Source organism: Toxotes jaculatrix, chromosome 1 (genome assembly GCF_017976425.1).
Source record: "Toxotes jaculatrix isolate fToxJac2 chromosome 1, fToxJac2.pri, whole genome shotgun sequence".
Lineage (NCBI taxonomy): Eukaryota > Metazoa > Chordata > Actinopteri > Toxotidae > Toxotes > Toxotes jaculatrix.
This window is the reverse complement of record NC_054394.1, coordinates 23994716-24012667: the sequence shown is the minus strand read 5'-3', so window position 1 is coordinate 24012667 and position 17952 is coordinate 23994716. Positions and strand designations below refer to the sequence as shown.

Genomic DNA, 17952 nt, shown 5'->3' with positions numbered 1-17952 from the left:
GAAATGCATTTATATTTTGTAAACTAAGCTAATGAGATTGGGCACATATGCCTCCTGTTGTAGAAACAAGTGAACAAGCGCAACTGTTAATTAAGACTAAACAAATCAACACCCATTTCAGTTTTCTCTACATTTCTGTGTGGATTACATATGGTGGATTAATTACCAAACAATAAGCAGTAAAGTGCAAGTGGGTCACCCCGTGTTGACTTTCAGGAGACAGAAGACAGAGCGGCCAAATTTGGGAGGGAAAGGCGATAAGCTGCTGCTTTGCTGTTCGTCCCCTGGGCCTCTATTTATCATTCAATGTGAGAATTTCCTTGATGAAAGTCAAGGTTGTTTGTGCATGCTCTGTCTCGTTGGGATGCCTGTTTTTCCACCAGCAAGGTGAAAAGGTTGATTTTCCCCTCCAAAGAGATGCCTTGTTTGGAAAGTCCAGTCTAGTTTCTTTTAATGAAGTCTCAAAAGGTCCTGATGATTTTTCCACTTCAGGGCTGTTTTTGTTTTGTACATTAGTGAGGAGGTAAAAATACAGATGTACTTCTTGTTTTGTGGAGCCATAGAACAGCATGCATGCAAGTCCTCATAATTCATTGTTTGTCTCCTTCACACATTCATGTGGTAAAGACAGAGCAAAGAAGGTTATCACTTTATGTGAGCTGAAAGCATCCATTTAATGTGGTCTTTATAAAAACATAAAAGTGACAAGAAACAAAAACATGGCAACGTTATGAATGCATTTCCTCTCTTGAAAAGAAATCACTTCAGTGTTATTTGGCTTCATGAAACAGAGGGTCTCTTAACATTAGCTCGGCTAAGCTGGATTGGAACAGATTTTGTTTTCCTAAGAGAACCAAACAAAATGTTTCCTGTCCTTTTCCCCCCGTCTCTGTCCGTCTTCTCTAAGTGCCCATCATTTTATTTCAGGAGGAACTTGATTATGGAAATGCCGATGAGGTATGGAAAACCTGCTATTTAGTTTGATGTTTACCACTCCTTGACATTCTCAGTCTGTAGCAGGGGGCCTGTATTTACACTTTTCTCTAGAATTCACCCATGCCGGCTGTGCTCAGATGGGAAAAGGATACTGGGAATGGAAAAGAAATAGGAAGAAGGTTTCGGATGTGGGAATGGGAATGATATTGGTTTTCTATTGGTGTGCCTCCTGGGTCAGTGGGGTTCTTGATGATACTATAGAATAGCTTGTAGCAGGCAGGGGAGCTGTGAGCCTTGGTGGGTGTTAAGACGCACATACACAGATACACACACAAACATCTACACACACATACACGCGCTGTCAGAACACAGGCATTTACACATAGGGACAGGACACACACACACACACACACACACATACACGTACACACAAATGCATGAGACTGCACCTCGACAGCCCCCATTTATTGATCTTCTTCAGCATTTAAAATCTGGTCACTGCTGCCACAAAGGCTTTTTATTTTAGCTGTGTTGGCAAAGCCTGCTCCAAGCTAAGCCAGAATTTTAAATATTTAACTCCTACAGAACGCCATGAGAAATGACAGGGATAGAGAAAAACAAATAGGAAAGCAGTTTTGAGCTGTGCAATAGCTATATGTGTATTTGTTCTGAACCGTGTTTTATGTAAACCACACTAGTACAATCAGCTCTCACTTTGTCGCTGGTGGAAGCGCTACAGTGTGGAGTGAAAATCTGCATATACAGCACCCTGAAGTTTTTATCTAGAATTCATGGGTATTCTTCCTTTCTCTCCAGAAAAAGCCTTCACTCTGAATGTAGCTTAACTCAGTACTGACCTACATGGCCTTACCTTGTTAGCAGCATAGGCTGAAATGCTAGCAGCCATTGGATTAGTCATTATTGGACCTGGGACAAGCCGCTGTTTTTAGCATTTTAAGGTTATAAAAAGAATACTCATGTGTAGAGAGGCAACTCAGTGATGTCTAATCCACACAAACCCTATAGCATGTAGTCTTAGTCATTACCATCTCTTTACTCTGACTACAGCGTGTTTCTCTTTCTGTGTTTTCACTGCACACATAACAAGGTATTAATAAATGTATTCCCCCTTTTTCTTCTTAGGAATTGTTAGTGTTCAGTTCGTCCCAGGTGGTGTGGAGGAAATGATCTGACTAGCTCTGTTCACACTACCTTTCAAAATGATTTGTCTTGAAAAGGTCAAAGCACATTTCAGTGATTTTGAAATGCTTCCACAATATAGTGAAAAGTTATGTTACATTAACGTTACTTATTAAAAAACACCAGCAGGCAGCCAAACCACAAGGGTTTCCTCATCCAGTTGAACCTGCTGCTGCTGTTGTTTTTCTCTTGTCCAGCTATGAAAGCCTAGCCCCGCTCAGTCTGTGGCATTGTCCCGCTTTCCCCCTCTCTGTCTGTCTGTCTCTCTTTCACTCTGTCTGTCTCTCTCACGCTTGCGCTCTCTCTTTCTGAACGATGACACTGAGAGACAGCTGTAACGTGAGACGCCTCTCGATCCTGGCAGGGGCTTCGAAAGCCGAGGCAGAAGGGAGGGAGAGGGCCTTTATCTGAGACTGGGGGCGCTGACCTCCCTCATTCCCCTTCTCTTTTTCTCCTCCTTTCTCTCGCTGTCTCTGCGTCTGCTAGCATATCCTATCCTCCCCCCACCAACAGCAGCCGGGACTGCACTCTTAAAAAAGTGTAATGTGAAAACACTGTCTGCCCATATCAGAAACTTGACGAATGAAATCGTGAATGTTGTCGCTATTTATGCCATTTAGACCTGCATTTTGCTTTTAAATTCCTAGCATGTTTCGATCTTTTGTCTGGGTTAGATGGATCCAACTTCTGCTGTCAAGGGTTTACAGAATACTGTATGGTGAGTGGTATTTTAGTGTCATATATCTGAACAAGAACCTTTTTTATTTGTGTGCATATGCATGTGTGTGTGTGTGAATGTAGATGGAAACATCCACACATCCCCTGGACTCTAGGCTATGGCTGCTAAATCCTCTGTGAGAGCTCCCGTGTGTAATCCAAACATTTAGAGCTAATTTAAGCATGCAGGCAGGAGCAGCATCCTTTAGGAAACAACAGCTCTCTCTCTCTCCATCCTCCACTGTGTGTGTGTGTGTGTGTCTGTGTGTTCTGCGTTTGTGTTTGTGTGTGCATGTCTTGTTGTCGCTGGAGGGAAATGAAAGCACTCAATCACTCACCTGTCAGAGTACTTCAAATTCTGTCCGTAGCACACACATACACACATGCACACATACACGGACATGGACACATATGTGCATACACACTTACCCCCGAGGGTTTGACAGGACTGGCCCTTTATTGACTCCCTTGATCAAGGAGACAGCAGATCCATTTAATAGAAGCTCCACACACACACAAACACACACAGGCATTGAAATCAAAGTGGATTCACATCTGCTCTCCACACAGCTCCACTGTTGCCTTTTCCTCTCATCCAACAGAGCTGTATGTCATGTAAAACTGTGGCCAGATTGGGTGTTGAATTAAATTTTGGAGGCCAATACTAATAGACATGACAGTATCTTTCATTACAGGATATTCAAACAGTTTCCTTCTATTTGAAATGCTGTTATGCCAAAACAGCTCTGATTCACTCTTCTCCACAGTGTGGTATTGTATGGAGGGTAATTATGTCATGATACCAGCCCAGCCTGGGTTATAGGCATGTTCTGTTGGCCTTGGCCCCTGTGCTCCCCAGTTGGCCATGTTTTGTGCTGAGTGTTTTGGAAGAACAGTTAGCCAAGGGGGTGCTGGGAGGAGATGTGACAGCTGTGTTGGTCATGGCTATTCTGACCTTCACACGTCATCTTGATGGATCATCAAGGCTGTAACGATACACTGAACCTGTTGTGTAGGCCTGTGTTAGTCTGATTATCCACTGGTGATGATCTGGTCACATACTGTACTGTGCATAGTCACCAAGCAAGGCCAGGTTGACTGCATGGATGAATCAGGTTTAACTTGCAAAAAAAAAAAAAAAAAACAACATTCAAGAAAAGGAAGTAGATTGGGTAATGCAACAACGGGCTCTCTGCCATTAACAGAAGAGTTATCATTGCAACACAAAACATGCGTACATACACAGACAAAAAGACAGGCACACAATTGAGCCTGGTATTTCATATATATTCCACCTCTCAAAAATGGATTGCGCTAATGTTCTGAGCTTTTCGCTAGTCTCAAAGCGCTTTACTTCGTGTGTGTGTGGTGTAACTCGTTCCCTTGAGATGGCACTTGCTCCATCAAGTCAAGGAAGAAACCATTTAGTGGAATGACAAACACACACATATATTCACACACATACACAGCACCGGGAGGCTGGGAGGATTTGAATTGCACTTAGACAAACGTTTCTCACACAAGTTCTTTATTCCACCACCCGCTCCCTACTTTGCCCTGAACATACACTTACTCACATACAAAGGTACTTGCACAGAGATTCCATTTTGTCAGCTTTCAGCCCCAGATCATGTAACGATAAAAGATGCTGCCCTGCAGTTAAACACTGCCAGTAAATCACAGGGCAAAGAAAGCTGGGAGAAGCACTTATTTTTAAGCAGCATGAGAGACCACACTGGGGGGGAAGGGGTTGAGACAGATAGGGTAAGACAGAGAGAGAGAGAGAGGAAGAGAGAGCTTCTTTGTGCACTGTGTACTGGCATTGTGTGTGATGAAGAGATGAATCACTGCTATTTAGGGATTGGTTTCCTGCAACTGATTGTGTGACGACTCTGTGGCGGACAGACTGTCAAGACTTGCCTGTTTTGTTCTGGGGGCTTCAGGAAAATGTCTGCGGCCAAGTCTCACTCGCTCACTCCCACAGGGACCCGGTGTGCCAGAGATCAACAGAGACAACAGAGACAAACACCTCACCAGTGTCACTCTTCTAACTAGGCATCAAATATTAAAAAGCAAGGGATTTTAGGCCAATCTCAATATGTGTATTTTCAGAGTACACTTGTTTTCCATGCTCAAATACCAACAGAGTTTTTTGTAAAGAAGACTCATGTGAAACATGGTGTGTTCTTTCTTTTTCTCTTTCTGTTTCTTTTTCGTTCTTTCTTTATGTTTTATGTCCCTCTCTTTCTGTGGCTTGTATAAAAGTCAGTACCTTGTATTTAACCCTGTGCAGATGCCTGAGAGCTGCTGTATGACTACTAAAGTAAAGTCAACATCATGTGTGGCAGAGGGAAGGAGGGTAGATTAGGGAAACCAAACAAGACAATTCAGAGAGACGTCACAACAGTTAGATTGCACACTGTCCATGTGTAAGCATGCCTGGAGTGTAAATGCAGGTAATTATACCTTTGCAGATAGTTCCTGTTTTTGCATTTGCTTGTTTTTTTGCCTTTCAAGTTAATTAGATGGAAATTAGTAAGTAATGATGGCTATTATAAAATGACATTTGGGTTGTTACTCAAAAAGTATTAAACTTAATAACTTTGGGCTGTAATTTGTTTTATCACTTTGATAGGCTATTACAAATAGCTTTGTGCCACTTTCAAAAACATGATTACATGTATTTTGTCGTGAAAGTAATTCTTAGATGAACCTTCTTTTTTTCTTGTGTGATGAAACGGTAAAATAATAGTAATTGTTTCATTTTACATGTGATGTTAATTCTATTATTTGATGGTAAACATTGTTTTGATGTTTTTTCACGCTTTTATCTGTGACATAGAATCGAAACAGTTAACTGATTAGCAGACTGAATTCATTAGTCAGTCAACCAAGAAATAATAATATGCAACTATTGTGAATCAGTTAAAGTCCTTTTTGTTCCATTTTCTCAGTTGCCTTTTTCTCTATCTTGAAGATATCCTAAGGATAATCTATAGATTAACTGACAATGAAAATAACTGTTAGTTGCAGCCTTAATATCATATGCTGACATGATTTATGAGGACTACATGTTTTAAGTCTCAGGGAAATGGTGTGTGTTTTGTGATATTTTATCCATCTGCCATTTATGTAAAACCGGTAAGATCTTACAATAAAATGAGGTTAATAGACTAACAGCCGGATTCTCAGTCAGGCAAATGATGGCAGACAGCACTGGCTCTCTTATCCAGTGTAATTCACCTGCCTCGTGGCTGGCAAATCATTTTCTGTGCCGAAGCCCTATGAGCAGAGATCTTTTAATCATCCATTTAGGCCTTTATGAAAAAGCTGAAGATGAATTCAGCCTACCTGGCTCTCTGTTATCATTATCACTGCGATGAGTTTTCAAAGTATTTGTGTGTGTCTGTAGTCTGTGCATGTGTGTGTGTGTGTGTGTGTGTGTGTGTTTGTCTGTCTGTCTTTGTAAGAGTGCAAATAATGAAGGTAACCATTACAGTTCGATCGTTCTTGTTATTATCAATACAGTCAGTCTAGGTGATTTCTGTTCAGTGATAAATTGAGCTGTAATGACAGATGCGTGTTGCATTACGTGCCACAGACTTTGACATGACTGGAGGGCATCTGAAAAGACAAAATCACTTAGGCTCATGAACTGCAATATACTCATTTTCTTTTAATCATGGCAGTCATTCAAACAAGTGATATTTACAGGAATTACTAAAACTCTGCAGTGAAAATGATGGCTTTTTAAAAACTGCTAGATTTGTCCCCTAAACTAAAAAAAATAGAAGTTGTATCATTGTAATAGTTGACCACATGCATGCCGATGAAGCGTCCACCAGACTTGCTTCTGTTGCTGTTGACCAGATGGATGTGTTTACTGTCAACAAAACCTTGTTAGATAGCTACCCACACGCGCTATAACACTGTGTGTGTGTGTGTGTGTGTATGTGTGTGTGTGTGTGTGTGTTGGTGTGTCTGAAAGTGTCTATAAGAAACTGCTTCCCGGTGTCTGTGTGCATGTGTATGAGGAGGTTTGAAGTTTGTATGTACTATTCTTTGATACCATTTAACCACGTTGACACAAATTATAACTGACAGTGTTTTTTTAAAGATTATTTTTTTTGGCACTTTCGCCTTTATTGGACAGTTACTAGTGAAGAGGAGGACAGGGAACGTGGGGGAGAGAGAGAAGGGGTATGACATCCAACAAAGGTCCATGTCCACATCGAACCGCAGATGTTGTAGTTATGTGGCATGCACTGTAACCATTCGGCCCCCAGAGCGCTCTGTGACTGATGTTGTAGCTGAAACCTCGTCTTTTACCACTCAGACATTATTTATATTCAAAAATAAGTGTGCATTGCCACAAATAAAAGCTGTAAGATCTGGGTGTCTATGTAGTATGATATACACAGCAGGGTGGTGTCTGTTATGGTGAACTACTTAGATTAGGCTGTAAGAGCACAGGAGGGCCTTAGAGACAATGCATGAGAGATGGGCGTGAGAACGTTGGTAAGGCTTGGTTCTCTGCAAGAACTGTCTTGTGTTTGGGGAAAATATCCTCACACTCAAAGCTCCAGTGTCTAGATCCATTTCTAACAAACAGGTTTTGCAAGAAAGGGCTCGGGGAGAAAGAGACTTTTTTTGTGTGTCTGAATATCTGTCTGTGTGTGTGTAGCTACAGCTGTGTTTTACACGTCACTGTATTTTTTGTTTGATGTGCCTGAAAACCACAGCTACTAAGCTGTGGAACTGTAACTTTGAGATTTGGGTAGTTTTGGGGGCTTCATCCCCCTTAGGCTCTCAAAAGGAAAACTTCCAGTATTATTACAGATCTGCAAATAATCTAACCATTTGACTATCCTATAAGTCAAAACATGCTGGAGACACTTTTAATTCCTATGACTCATTGTATTTTTAACCTGAACCACACTTTTGTTTCTGCTTTTTCTCCAGGTGTTACAGCAGCTATGTCAAAGAGCTGAAGACATCTCTAACAGTAAGTATCCAGTTTACTAGAGCTTTCACGTGTCTCTTTCATGGTAAATGTTTGCATGTTACAAAATAGTTGATGTGTGACTTTTTAAAATATATATTGTCACACACTTCTGCTTTTACAGTTTTTTTTTATGGCACGCCAGAACAAACTTGCAGACTCCTCCAGTTTCAGGCCTAATTTGATTTTCATTCATTCAGTGAAAGAGGATGTTTTTTTTCTCCCCCAATTAAATTTAACAAGAGCCCCTTGAAAAGCAGTTGTTATGATTACATTACAAATTCGGGGTTCATTCAGTGAATCAAGCAATTAATTAGATTTCTCCCATTCTAATCAGAATATTTGTCTGAAACGTACGCGCCTAATAAACATCCTTTGAGTTTGCTATCTGTTCAGAGCCAACGGCGAATGTAAATGATTGTTAACTGTGCCCTACAGTGCTTCTAGGTTAGGATCTTGGATTGAGCTTAGTTGTTTATGTGTTTTGCTACGTGCAGCTTCACTCTCCTCTCTCCGTCCCTTCTTTCTTTTTCTTTCTCTTTTCTCACTCGGTGTCTGTGTGAGAGCTAGCTGTGCTCAGGGGCGCGGCTGCGTCCTCAAGGCTTCATTTCACACACACCAAGGTGGCAGTTTGTTGTTCCACACACAGACAATGACTTGCACTTTTCTCTCCTGCCTGACTTGATGGCCTTGTGCCTGCAAGTGTGCCACCAGATCAAATGGGATCTTTCATAAGAAGGTTTTTACTGAATGCAGAGCTCAGGGAAATACTTGTTTTGCCTGTGACTGGCTCTTTAGCCTTATATGTTACTAGACCTGATTCTATCAGGTTTAACCATTACTGCTTCATCTCTGGCTGTGAACGATACATTATATCCCCCGCAGGTTGGTGCGAGCCGGTTGTATCATTTGTGATAAGTATTGATGAGTCCTCTCTTGGGGAATCAATTTCTAGGGGGTGTAACGTTGTAGCTGAACCCCCACCGCTGGCTGTTCCTGACTGGTGTCTTGGCTGCCTGACTCTTCCTGCAGCCCCATAGAGAACAAGCACAGCAGAGCACAGGGAAAGATGGAGCTCATCCAAACAGCAATGGGTGTAATTAGCTGACATTTGTTGCTTGGAAGACAAGAGAAGGAAAAAGGAAAGAGCTGCTCAACTCAAACACCCAAAGGAATATGCAAATGTTGAGAGTGAGAGAAAATGAAAGAAAGACAGAGAAATGTGTCTAATGGCACGGAGATATAATTATATTACATTCACGTGTGCGTGTGTGTGTGTGTGTATGAACCCATTGAACTTTATATGAGTATTCTTGTCTGTGTTTTGCCACTAGAAGGCATGAACCATTGGTCACCAGAAAGCGGTGATGAATACAGTATATTAGGATAAGAATGACTAACCAGGACGTGCTCTCTGCTCAGAGATGATACCTTTGTCTTCTGCTTAGTGTTCTTGTTTTGTAGAGCACGTCTTCAGGTTTTCAACTACATCAACTAGGCATTACACAGCTGAGCTACACACTACCCACATGAAGCAGCCATCCACAACCGGGCTGGTTCTCTGGTTCCAGGAAGGTTGTGCGTGTGCATGTGTGTTTTCACAAGTATGTTTGTGTGCATGCTTTTCAGGGAGAGTGCTGTAATGCATGTGGACTATCTGTACTTAAGCCAAGGTGCTGCGTGAAGGAGCAGCAATGCTTACACAGCCCCATCTGCTTGATCCAAGCTTGAAATGCTATGCCTTTTAATGACAAAATACTGAGTAGCTGGGAGGTGTGCAGAAAAGGGAGGAGTGTGTGTGTGTGTTTGAGAGAGAGTGAGTGAGTGAGTGAGTGAGTAAGGGTGTGTGTGTGTGTGTGTTGTGTGAGTGTGAAATAGAGAGGAATAAAGGGAGAGGGAGAAGGAGAGAGAAAAACATCTCGAAGGTCAGGAGCAGCGGGCGGCCGTAGGGGAGAGACACGTGAGACAGAGATAGTCTTGCGTCAGCCCCACAGCAGTCCGCTCTTTATGTGTGTGTGTGTGTGTGTGTGTGTGTGTGTATACGTGTGTGTCCTGTGGGGCCAGCATTTTCATCCGCATCCCACTGTGTGTTACAACGGAGCAGCATGCCAGTGTTTCTATTCTGAGTGTCTTGATCTGCAAGAATAGAGAGAGATAGATAGATAGATAGATAGATAGATAGATTTGTGCATACATGTTGTACATTACAAATTACCTTGAATCAGTCAGTCACTGGGCTACAGATAATTTTTTATATGGCTCTTGTGACAGTGGAAGGGGAAATTACACCTTCTTGCCTGAGGGGAAAGAAATTGTGTGTCTCGCTGCCTGTCACAAAACCTGGTAGGGTTTCATCAATCCTAGCAACTACTATCATTTTTCAGCTCTTATTCATGAGCCCTCTTTGTTTCTCACAGTGTCTTTTTCCCAGTGCCTTTTAAACTGGTGCTCTGTTAGACTGGGGAAGTGTTAGAGATAACCCCTAAACATTTAGTACTTTGTACTTGCCTCGGAGCTAAGATTGTTAAAAAGCTGCTGCGAGAATGTCCTCGGGATAGGGAGCAATGTAGATTCAGCAGACACACTCCAGCATTAGTTTGGGCTTACCCATCCATGTATCTGTCTCTTTCACTCTTCACTCCCGCTCTAACTCTCTCCACGCACACGCACGCACACACACACACACACACATACACACACGCAAGGAAACACTGACCGTTCCCCTTCTGCCTCCCTTGGCCCACATGGTCTCAACAGGGTTCAGTCCTCTCGCCAGACTTTTGATTCACCCCCACTGCCAAACAGCCTCTGCTCTCCTTGTCCCCATGAAGGGCTGCAGCGTGGGGCGAGGCTGCTCTTTTACAGACCCTTGTGCCATGAATCACTGCTCGCACCCGGGGAGCCTCAGTCCACTCGGGGGCTGCCTGCCTGGACGATAATGTGCGTGGTCATGAGGGGGCCATTTTGAATGGAGGGCCAGACAAAACAGGAGCTAAAGAACCCAAGCTGTGAGCTTTCCCAGAGAGGGCAACAACAGGAGCGGTCTGTGTGTGTGTGCATGTGTGTGTGTATGTGTGGGGTAATGTGTTTGTTGTAGTAGGGGGAAGATGTTGGGCACACAATGCTGAGTTTTGGGTGTCATAATGTAACATAATTGCATGCCAGTAATTTGTGAAACATTAGGAGTAGACCTTTAAACCCTGTACATCACAAACCTTTTAGCCCCACACAAACAGGATTGCAATTTGAGCCCTTTGGACTCAGCCCTAATGCCTATATTGCTGTTAGGTTTGAAAACAGGAGATGATCAAGCCATTGCCATCACTTGCACTTACCTACCAACCTACCAATCATAGCATGCTCACGCTGAGTGAAGTATCTAATCTAAGATTTTTTTATTGCTGGGCCGTTCATAAAATACACTGAAGAGTGTCATTGTAGATCATTTGTAGGTAGGTGCTTCAGCAAAACATTTTTGCTGTCTTAAGAAATGTATGATTTTGGCTAAAATAAAGTTGAACTTGTTTATATGCAGTGAAATTAGGCCTTTTGTATTTGTTGTTTTTGCTGGTTGTACTGTTGTCTTTTGAGTAGATACATTTTCTTTAATTTTTCAAAGCCTAACTAAATGTGTTTCTCTGACTACTATTTTTTGCACTTTGTGCATATATGTAAGCATTACAGGATTACTCTTTAATGGAGATAATTAAACAGACCACACACACACTTTCTTTCTTTCTCTCTCTCTCTCTCTCTCTCTCACACACACACACACACATATCAGTCGCACCCACCACCAGCTGTTGCCCTGTGAGAGCCTCCAGGTTTATTGGGTCTATCTGCTGCGTTTATGGCCAGACCACATCTCTTCAACTCTTTATTCCTTGGGTTTCGGTCTTTACCATGGCTCCTTGTCTCTTGACATCCTTCACAGCTTCCTGCTCCCTAACCCAGTTCCCCAGATTTTCTTTCTTCCTCTCCCCACTTCAAACACCCACACACCAAACACATAGTCCACTATGGATCTGGTTTTCTGACTACAGTGCATGCCTGTGGCTGGGAAAGGTTTGTCACTACTGGGCCTGTGTGTCCCAGCGCCTATGGGCCAGGCCAGGTTGTAACCTGGATACAGCTGCAGTCCAAAGGAGCCATTAGCAGTGCCAGGAGGCCCCCAGCTCCCAGTGAGAGCTCATTACTGTATTTGTGCAGTCACACTTCTCCTATGAAACACAGCAGTGTGGCTGGTGAAACTAGCCAGGACATTGAGCCGCGGGGAAAACATTTCGGCTCCATTTGGAGTTCTAAGAGAGAGAGGAGGCGGCAGAGAGAGAGCGAGGTTTCATCGAAAGAGGACTACGAATACTAAGAATGATATTAATCATTAAACACATCCAGCTTTCCCTGTACTTAACTGTGAGATGAGTATCTGTGTTTGTTGGATTTGATTTGCTCTTTGTTCAGTGTGTGTGCGGGTGCATGTGTTTGTGTGTGTATGTTTGTGTGCTCTCTGAGGCCCAGTTCAGCTGTCTGGTCTGGTGTGCAGATGGCCAAGTTGGGGCCTGCTGAATGAGATACCTTTCTTCTTTCCTCTGTCTCTTTATCTGTCTTTGTTTTTCCTTTTCTCTCCCTTCTTCTCCATTCCTTTCCTTTTCTTTCCTTTCCTTACCTCTCCTCTCCTCTCTTCTCCTCTTTTCTCCTCTCTAGCTTTTCTGCTGGGTTTCATTTACCAGTTACATCCCTGGCTGCCTCCTCTCTTTCATCACTGCATCTGCTGAGGGCCATCTTGGGCAGAGGAGAGTTTTCCACCGCTCTATTTTCTCTCTCCCTCCTTCTTTATGCGCCTCTCAGGGCTCAGTGCGGCAGCTATACACGGTGGCTTTGGAATGAAATGTCTCTTAACCGAGCCATGTGCCCCGGAGCTACGGTAATTGCAGGTGAAATTCAGCTTCCTCTTTAAAATGCCATCTCTCATTTCCAGTTACCGGCCCCCTCCGTATCTCTCTCTCTTTCTCTGCCTCCCTCCCCTCCTGCCTCTCTCTCTCTCTCTCCCTCCCTCTGGCTGTCTTTCAGAGGCGTGTGAATCCCTCAGCCCCTGTCGCGTCTCTCTGCCCCAACAGACACTCCCACAATGCACAGCGCTGATGGTTGCACAGTGATATCAGCGATGCAGAGGAAAGGGAGGGCCGCTGCCTAGACATACATTTTCAATATGTGTGTGTGTGTGTGAGAGAGAGAGAGTGCAAAGATAGTATGTGTGACAGAAACTGAAAGTGTGTGTTTGTTTGTGAGTGGGAGACAATCAGTTTATATGTCTGTGCGTATACTAGAGGAAAAGAAATGTGTTGTGTGTGCTTGAGTGTGTGCGTTAGTGTGAGTGTACAGCGTCAGCAAGGCGTGAGCTGTGTAGAGGTGACATCAAGGTGAACGTGGCGTGCAGAATGCTCTGCCGACTCGGGAGGCAGCAAATGGCTCTGTGGCAGATGGAGTCTTTGTCAGGGAAGAAAAATGGCAGCTCAAGAGCGTCAGAGAGACCCCCACCCCCCTACCCCCCACCACACACACACACACACACACACACACACACACACACACACACACACACACACACACACACACACACACACACACACACACACTGCTTTCTGTCTGTCTCTACCTCTGTGTCTCCTCGTCTTTTTGCACAGTTGGTCACACACACATAAAACAAACTCATAGATGCAATACATGAATGTACACACATACATAAATATAAATATATATATATATACACACACACTCACAAATGCATATACACATATTGACACACATACACCCCCGCCACCCTCCCCCCTTTAGTGAGCTGGGCTGGCGGGCGGTGACCTTCCCCTGCTCGGAGGGTTCCCTGGCTGTTTGATCAATTATCCCTCTCCCATTGTTTACCAGGAAGCAGGAGTAGAGAAGAGAGAAGAGAAGGCTCAAAATGGCCACTGTCAGGTGGAGGGATCCATTTCCCTGCCAGCGTGGGGGTGGGGGTTAGGGAGAGAGAGACAGAGAGACCAGAGCTGTGAAGCATGCTTAGAGGGAAGGGAGGGGCGTCGTTCCCTGGCAGCTGGGATGATATGACATTATAGTGAAGGTACAGCTCTGACAGTGGTTACCATTTGTGATTCTCAACATCATCTGTTAAAAGGTGTTTGTTAGATCCCTAAACTTTTGACAATCAAACATTAGTTGTCTATGTTTAAACCCTAAAACAGCATATTTTTCCTGTGCAAATCAATCCCATATGAATTTCTGAAATGTATTGTCATGACAGTGTATTGCTGCATTTACACATGCATGTATACATAATGCCACAATACTGCAGGTACACTTTCTATTTTTAGCGTGGAGAAGTGAGGGGTGGGTGGTGAGGGGGGGCACATACTCTAAAGGTCAGGTGGCAGAGAGAAAAAAACGAGTGGGAACAAATGATGCACTAAGCGAATGACACTCTGAGGTCCTGCTTTAATATGTATGTATCGCAGGTTGATGGCTGATTTCATTAGCGCCTCTCATTGTTATGCATAGATTGTCCTCCTGCAGCAAAATGAATATTGTATTCACACGCGCGCACACACTCACCCTCATACACACACAGACACACACACACACAACAACTGCGTTTTCCAGGGAATACTGTATGTTTGGATCTGGCAGAGGACTTGAAGAAAAGGTTGATGTTTCCACAGGCTGTTATCTGTGTCGGCTATAATTAAAACAATTTACAGCGCTGTCATTTTAACACAGGTTTTTGGCGCTGCTGTGGACAATTCCTGTCAGGTAGTTGGTGTGATTATTTAGTGGTCCTTGTTGATATTAGAGTGAATTATTTTCAAAGCGGCAAAGAAAGGCCATCTTTGTTTAAATAACTTGAGCAGAATAAGTCATGTCGTGTCTGTGGGTTCAGATTACGTCACTTCAGTTTACCTAAATCTTTGTGTGTGTGTGTGTGTGTGTGTTTGTGTGAGAGAGAGAGAGAAAGAGAGTGGAAGGGAGACAGAAGAATATGTTGAGCGCATACCCATTAGTCTATGTGTTTATGTGAGTGTATGCTCAACTTTGCACACTGAAAATACATATGTTGAGTGCGTGAAAATGCCTGACCGCCGCTTCTTAATCCTCCAAGATGACTGTGTTGCAGCAGGAATTCCAGACCTTAGTGGGACATGAGCAAATGTTCTGTGTGAGATATTAATAGCTATTGTGGGTGGAAAAGGAAAAAAAAACTTCTGCATTTTTCCATATGTTTTGTAAGGAAACAGTCCAGATGGATTATCTCTTAGTCTGGAGCTTTCTCTTGCTTCAACCAGCTCAAGTCCAAGTGGTGTTGGACTTGCCAGATACACACACAAACATGCACGCACACACCAATGCGCTCACACTCCTCCTGTCTGAAGTGCAACAGGCTATTACTGATTAACATGTCTAAACTCAGCCAGTTCAAAAAGCCAGTCTAATTCCTTTTCCATCTTGCTCTCATATGAATCATGGATGACGTGACAGTCTTTCTTCCTAACATACCTCACGTTCCTCGCAGTCACAGAGATGTGTTTGTCGCCTTTCTATTTGTTGCCTGAGAAACCATGTTGGCTTGTCTTCTCACATTTCACACTTGGTTTCATTCCCTTAACCCCTAATGCTCAGCCTGGATGGGCTGCTTGACCTCTTGAGTCATGGATGTTAGACTCATCGGCATCACAAGGGCCAGAGTTGGTCTTTATTTTGTAGTGATTGTAAGCAGAGACCGGAGCAAACTTTCTTGGATCAAAGATTAAATAAAATAAATCCCTTGACTCTCTTTGTCAACGCATTCATCATGTTTTTGTTTCAGTTTTTAATTTTAAAGGTATTTGTTTGCTGCATTTTTGATTTCTTCTTTGGATTTGGACTTTACCAACATAATTTCATAGTTCTTGTGAGCTTCGTGGTCTCCACTGTTTGAAGACATATCAAGTACTAAGACCAAGACATTCACACTTGGCCTAGCGTCTTTAATGCAGGAAGACAAAGCAAAACACCCACACCTACTCCTTCTTTCCTGAGTTGGCACACACACACACACACACACACACACACACACACACACACACACACACACACACACACACACACTGGTGTGACAGGACGTCACATATTTGGAGTTTCACAGCAGGCTGGCATTCCAGGACAGCAAAGAAGAGATAATGTCAGTGTGCTGCTGGTTAACTCGCTCTTTTATCCTGTTTCTGGGCCACAAAGCGTGAAGGGTGTCTGTTTATGACACACACAAAGACATACCACACATGTATACCATACACACACACACACACACACACACACACACACACACACACACACACACACACACACACACACACACACACACACACACACACACACACACACCACTTACACAGACCACTTTGCTTCTCCCAGCCAGTTAGAAGACAAAGGCTAAAAAAAACCCATAAGTGACAAATGATGCCCATAGTCATGATTGCCAGCATAGACAAAAGCTATGCTTTTGTGTAGATGCATCTGAGTCTTCTTTGTCGTGACACATGATTTCGGGAACCAGGAAGTGTGCCACACTGACTGACAGGATGCAGGATGATATTGTGTTGGTGTTTGATTTATACTTTTAGAGGTCACATTACCCTAAAATAGCTTTTTTTGAGTATATTATTGTGCAACACATCTACTTAAAGGCAGGCTTTGTAAGCATGTTGATTCTTCATAAGCCAGTGGAGCTATATTTAAATGAAGAAATCATGAAATTCACCTAGTCAGCAGCGGAAAAAAGAGCTTCCTCTCCAAACCGCCCACACCGCTTTCAACCTTGTTGTGACTTGTTTATATGTCGTTGGAGAATTTCAGCTTCTTCCAGAACGATTGCACTTATAAACCCTCAGCTCCAGAGGATGAGAACAGGTTACACAGCAACAGAAGAGAGCTGAAAACACAAAAGTAGGAGTGGAGCTTGTGAGAAGGAAACTGGAAAGTACTCCCTCTCCCACCAAGATGTTAGCCTCTCTCTGTATGCATGTCAGGTGCATGCATGCTATTGTTACTTTCATCACTGGTGTGTGTTGTCATGTGCAGCTGTTTGCTCTCCAGTTAGCGTACTGTGTAGTGAGTTAGTGGAGTTACGGCAGTGTGGAGCTTCTCTTCAGTCGGAGCTTCTCTCTGATTTATTCTTAACATCTGTCTTTGGCAGGTGTGTGGAACCACGAGGTCCTCTCTCTGAGCCTGTGATGTAGCTATCATTGCGGGCAGTTTGTGTGTGTGTGTGTGTGTGTGTATGTGTATGTGTATGTGTATGTGTATGTGTGTGTGTCTGTGAGCGCATTTGTGCAAAACAACAGAGAGGGCCTTCCTCCACCCCCTCCTTAGGATGAGTCATATTTGAGCCCTGTGTAATCCAAGCCCGTGTTTCATGTGTGTGAACAGACAGACCCTGAGCAGTGGTCTTGGTCCTGACTCCCTCTGGGGCAGTGAGTGGGTGAGACACGGCTATCAACAACAGGCCCAGGCAGCTTTGGTTTCAGCCTCACCACACAAGGAATCTACCCGTTGTGACAGGCACAGATACACACACACCAAACACAAGCATACATTCACGTTGAGCCGAAGCTATTATTCTTTTTCCTCCTTAGCTCCTCCTTAAATAATATCAGGTAACAAAAAGGGAGCTGATGGTAAGGTTGGTGATTGGCTCAACTATAAGGAAGTGTTATGATCCAGAGGATGGGCTAGTGGGTATAGTTTCACATGAAAAGATAGAGTGACACAATGGTGACGCTCAGTCTAACACAGGAAACTGTGTGTCTCTGTGTGTGTGTATTTATGGTCACGTGTGAATCCACCTGTGGGAGTGTGATTGCAGTGCAGTAATGTCAAGGCAGGCTTTGACACAGTCAACAATGGAGGCTCAAATATTTTGACTTTTTATATGAAATCACACAGGGGAAGTGTGGTGACACAGGAAATAGGGCCACGTCACAGGAAAAAAAAAGAACTCAGTTTTGTGGATATTCTGCACAGCATTTCAAAGCACCCCATTGCTGGTGTGACAAACTCTTTTAAAGGCACAGCTG

The 17952-nt window shown here is 43.4% G+C and overlaps 1 protein-coding gene across 10 annotated transcripts in view; it reads left to right on the top strand.

Moving 5' to 3' along the window:
- Positions 1–17952, top strand: part of baz2ba (bromodomain adjacent to zinc finger domain, 2Ba) — an 80340-nt gene that overhangs the window by 20208 nt on the left and 42180 nt on the right. For all 10 annotated transcript variants that reach the window (XM_041047266.1, XM_041047644.1, XM_041047882.1 and 7 more), the window contains exon 2: positions 7816–7858. The gene's annotated coding sequence lies outside the window, so the exon portion shown is untranslated. The remainder of the gene's footprint in view (positions 1–7815; positions 7859–17952) is intronic.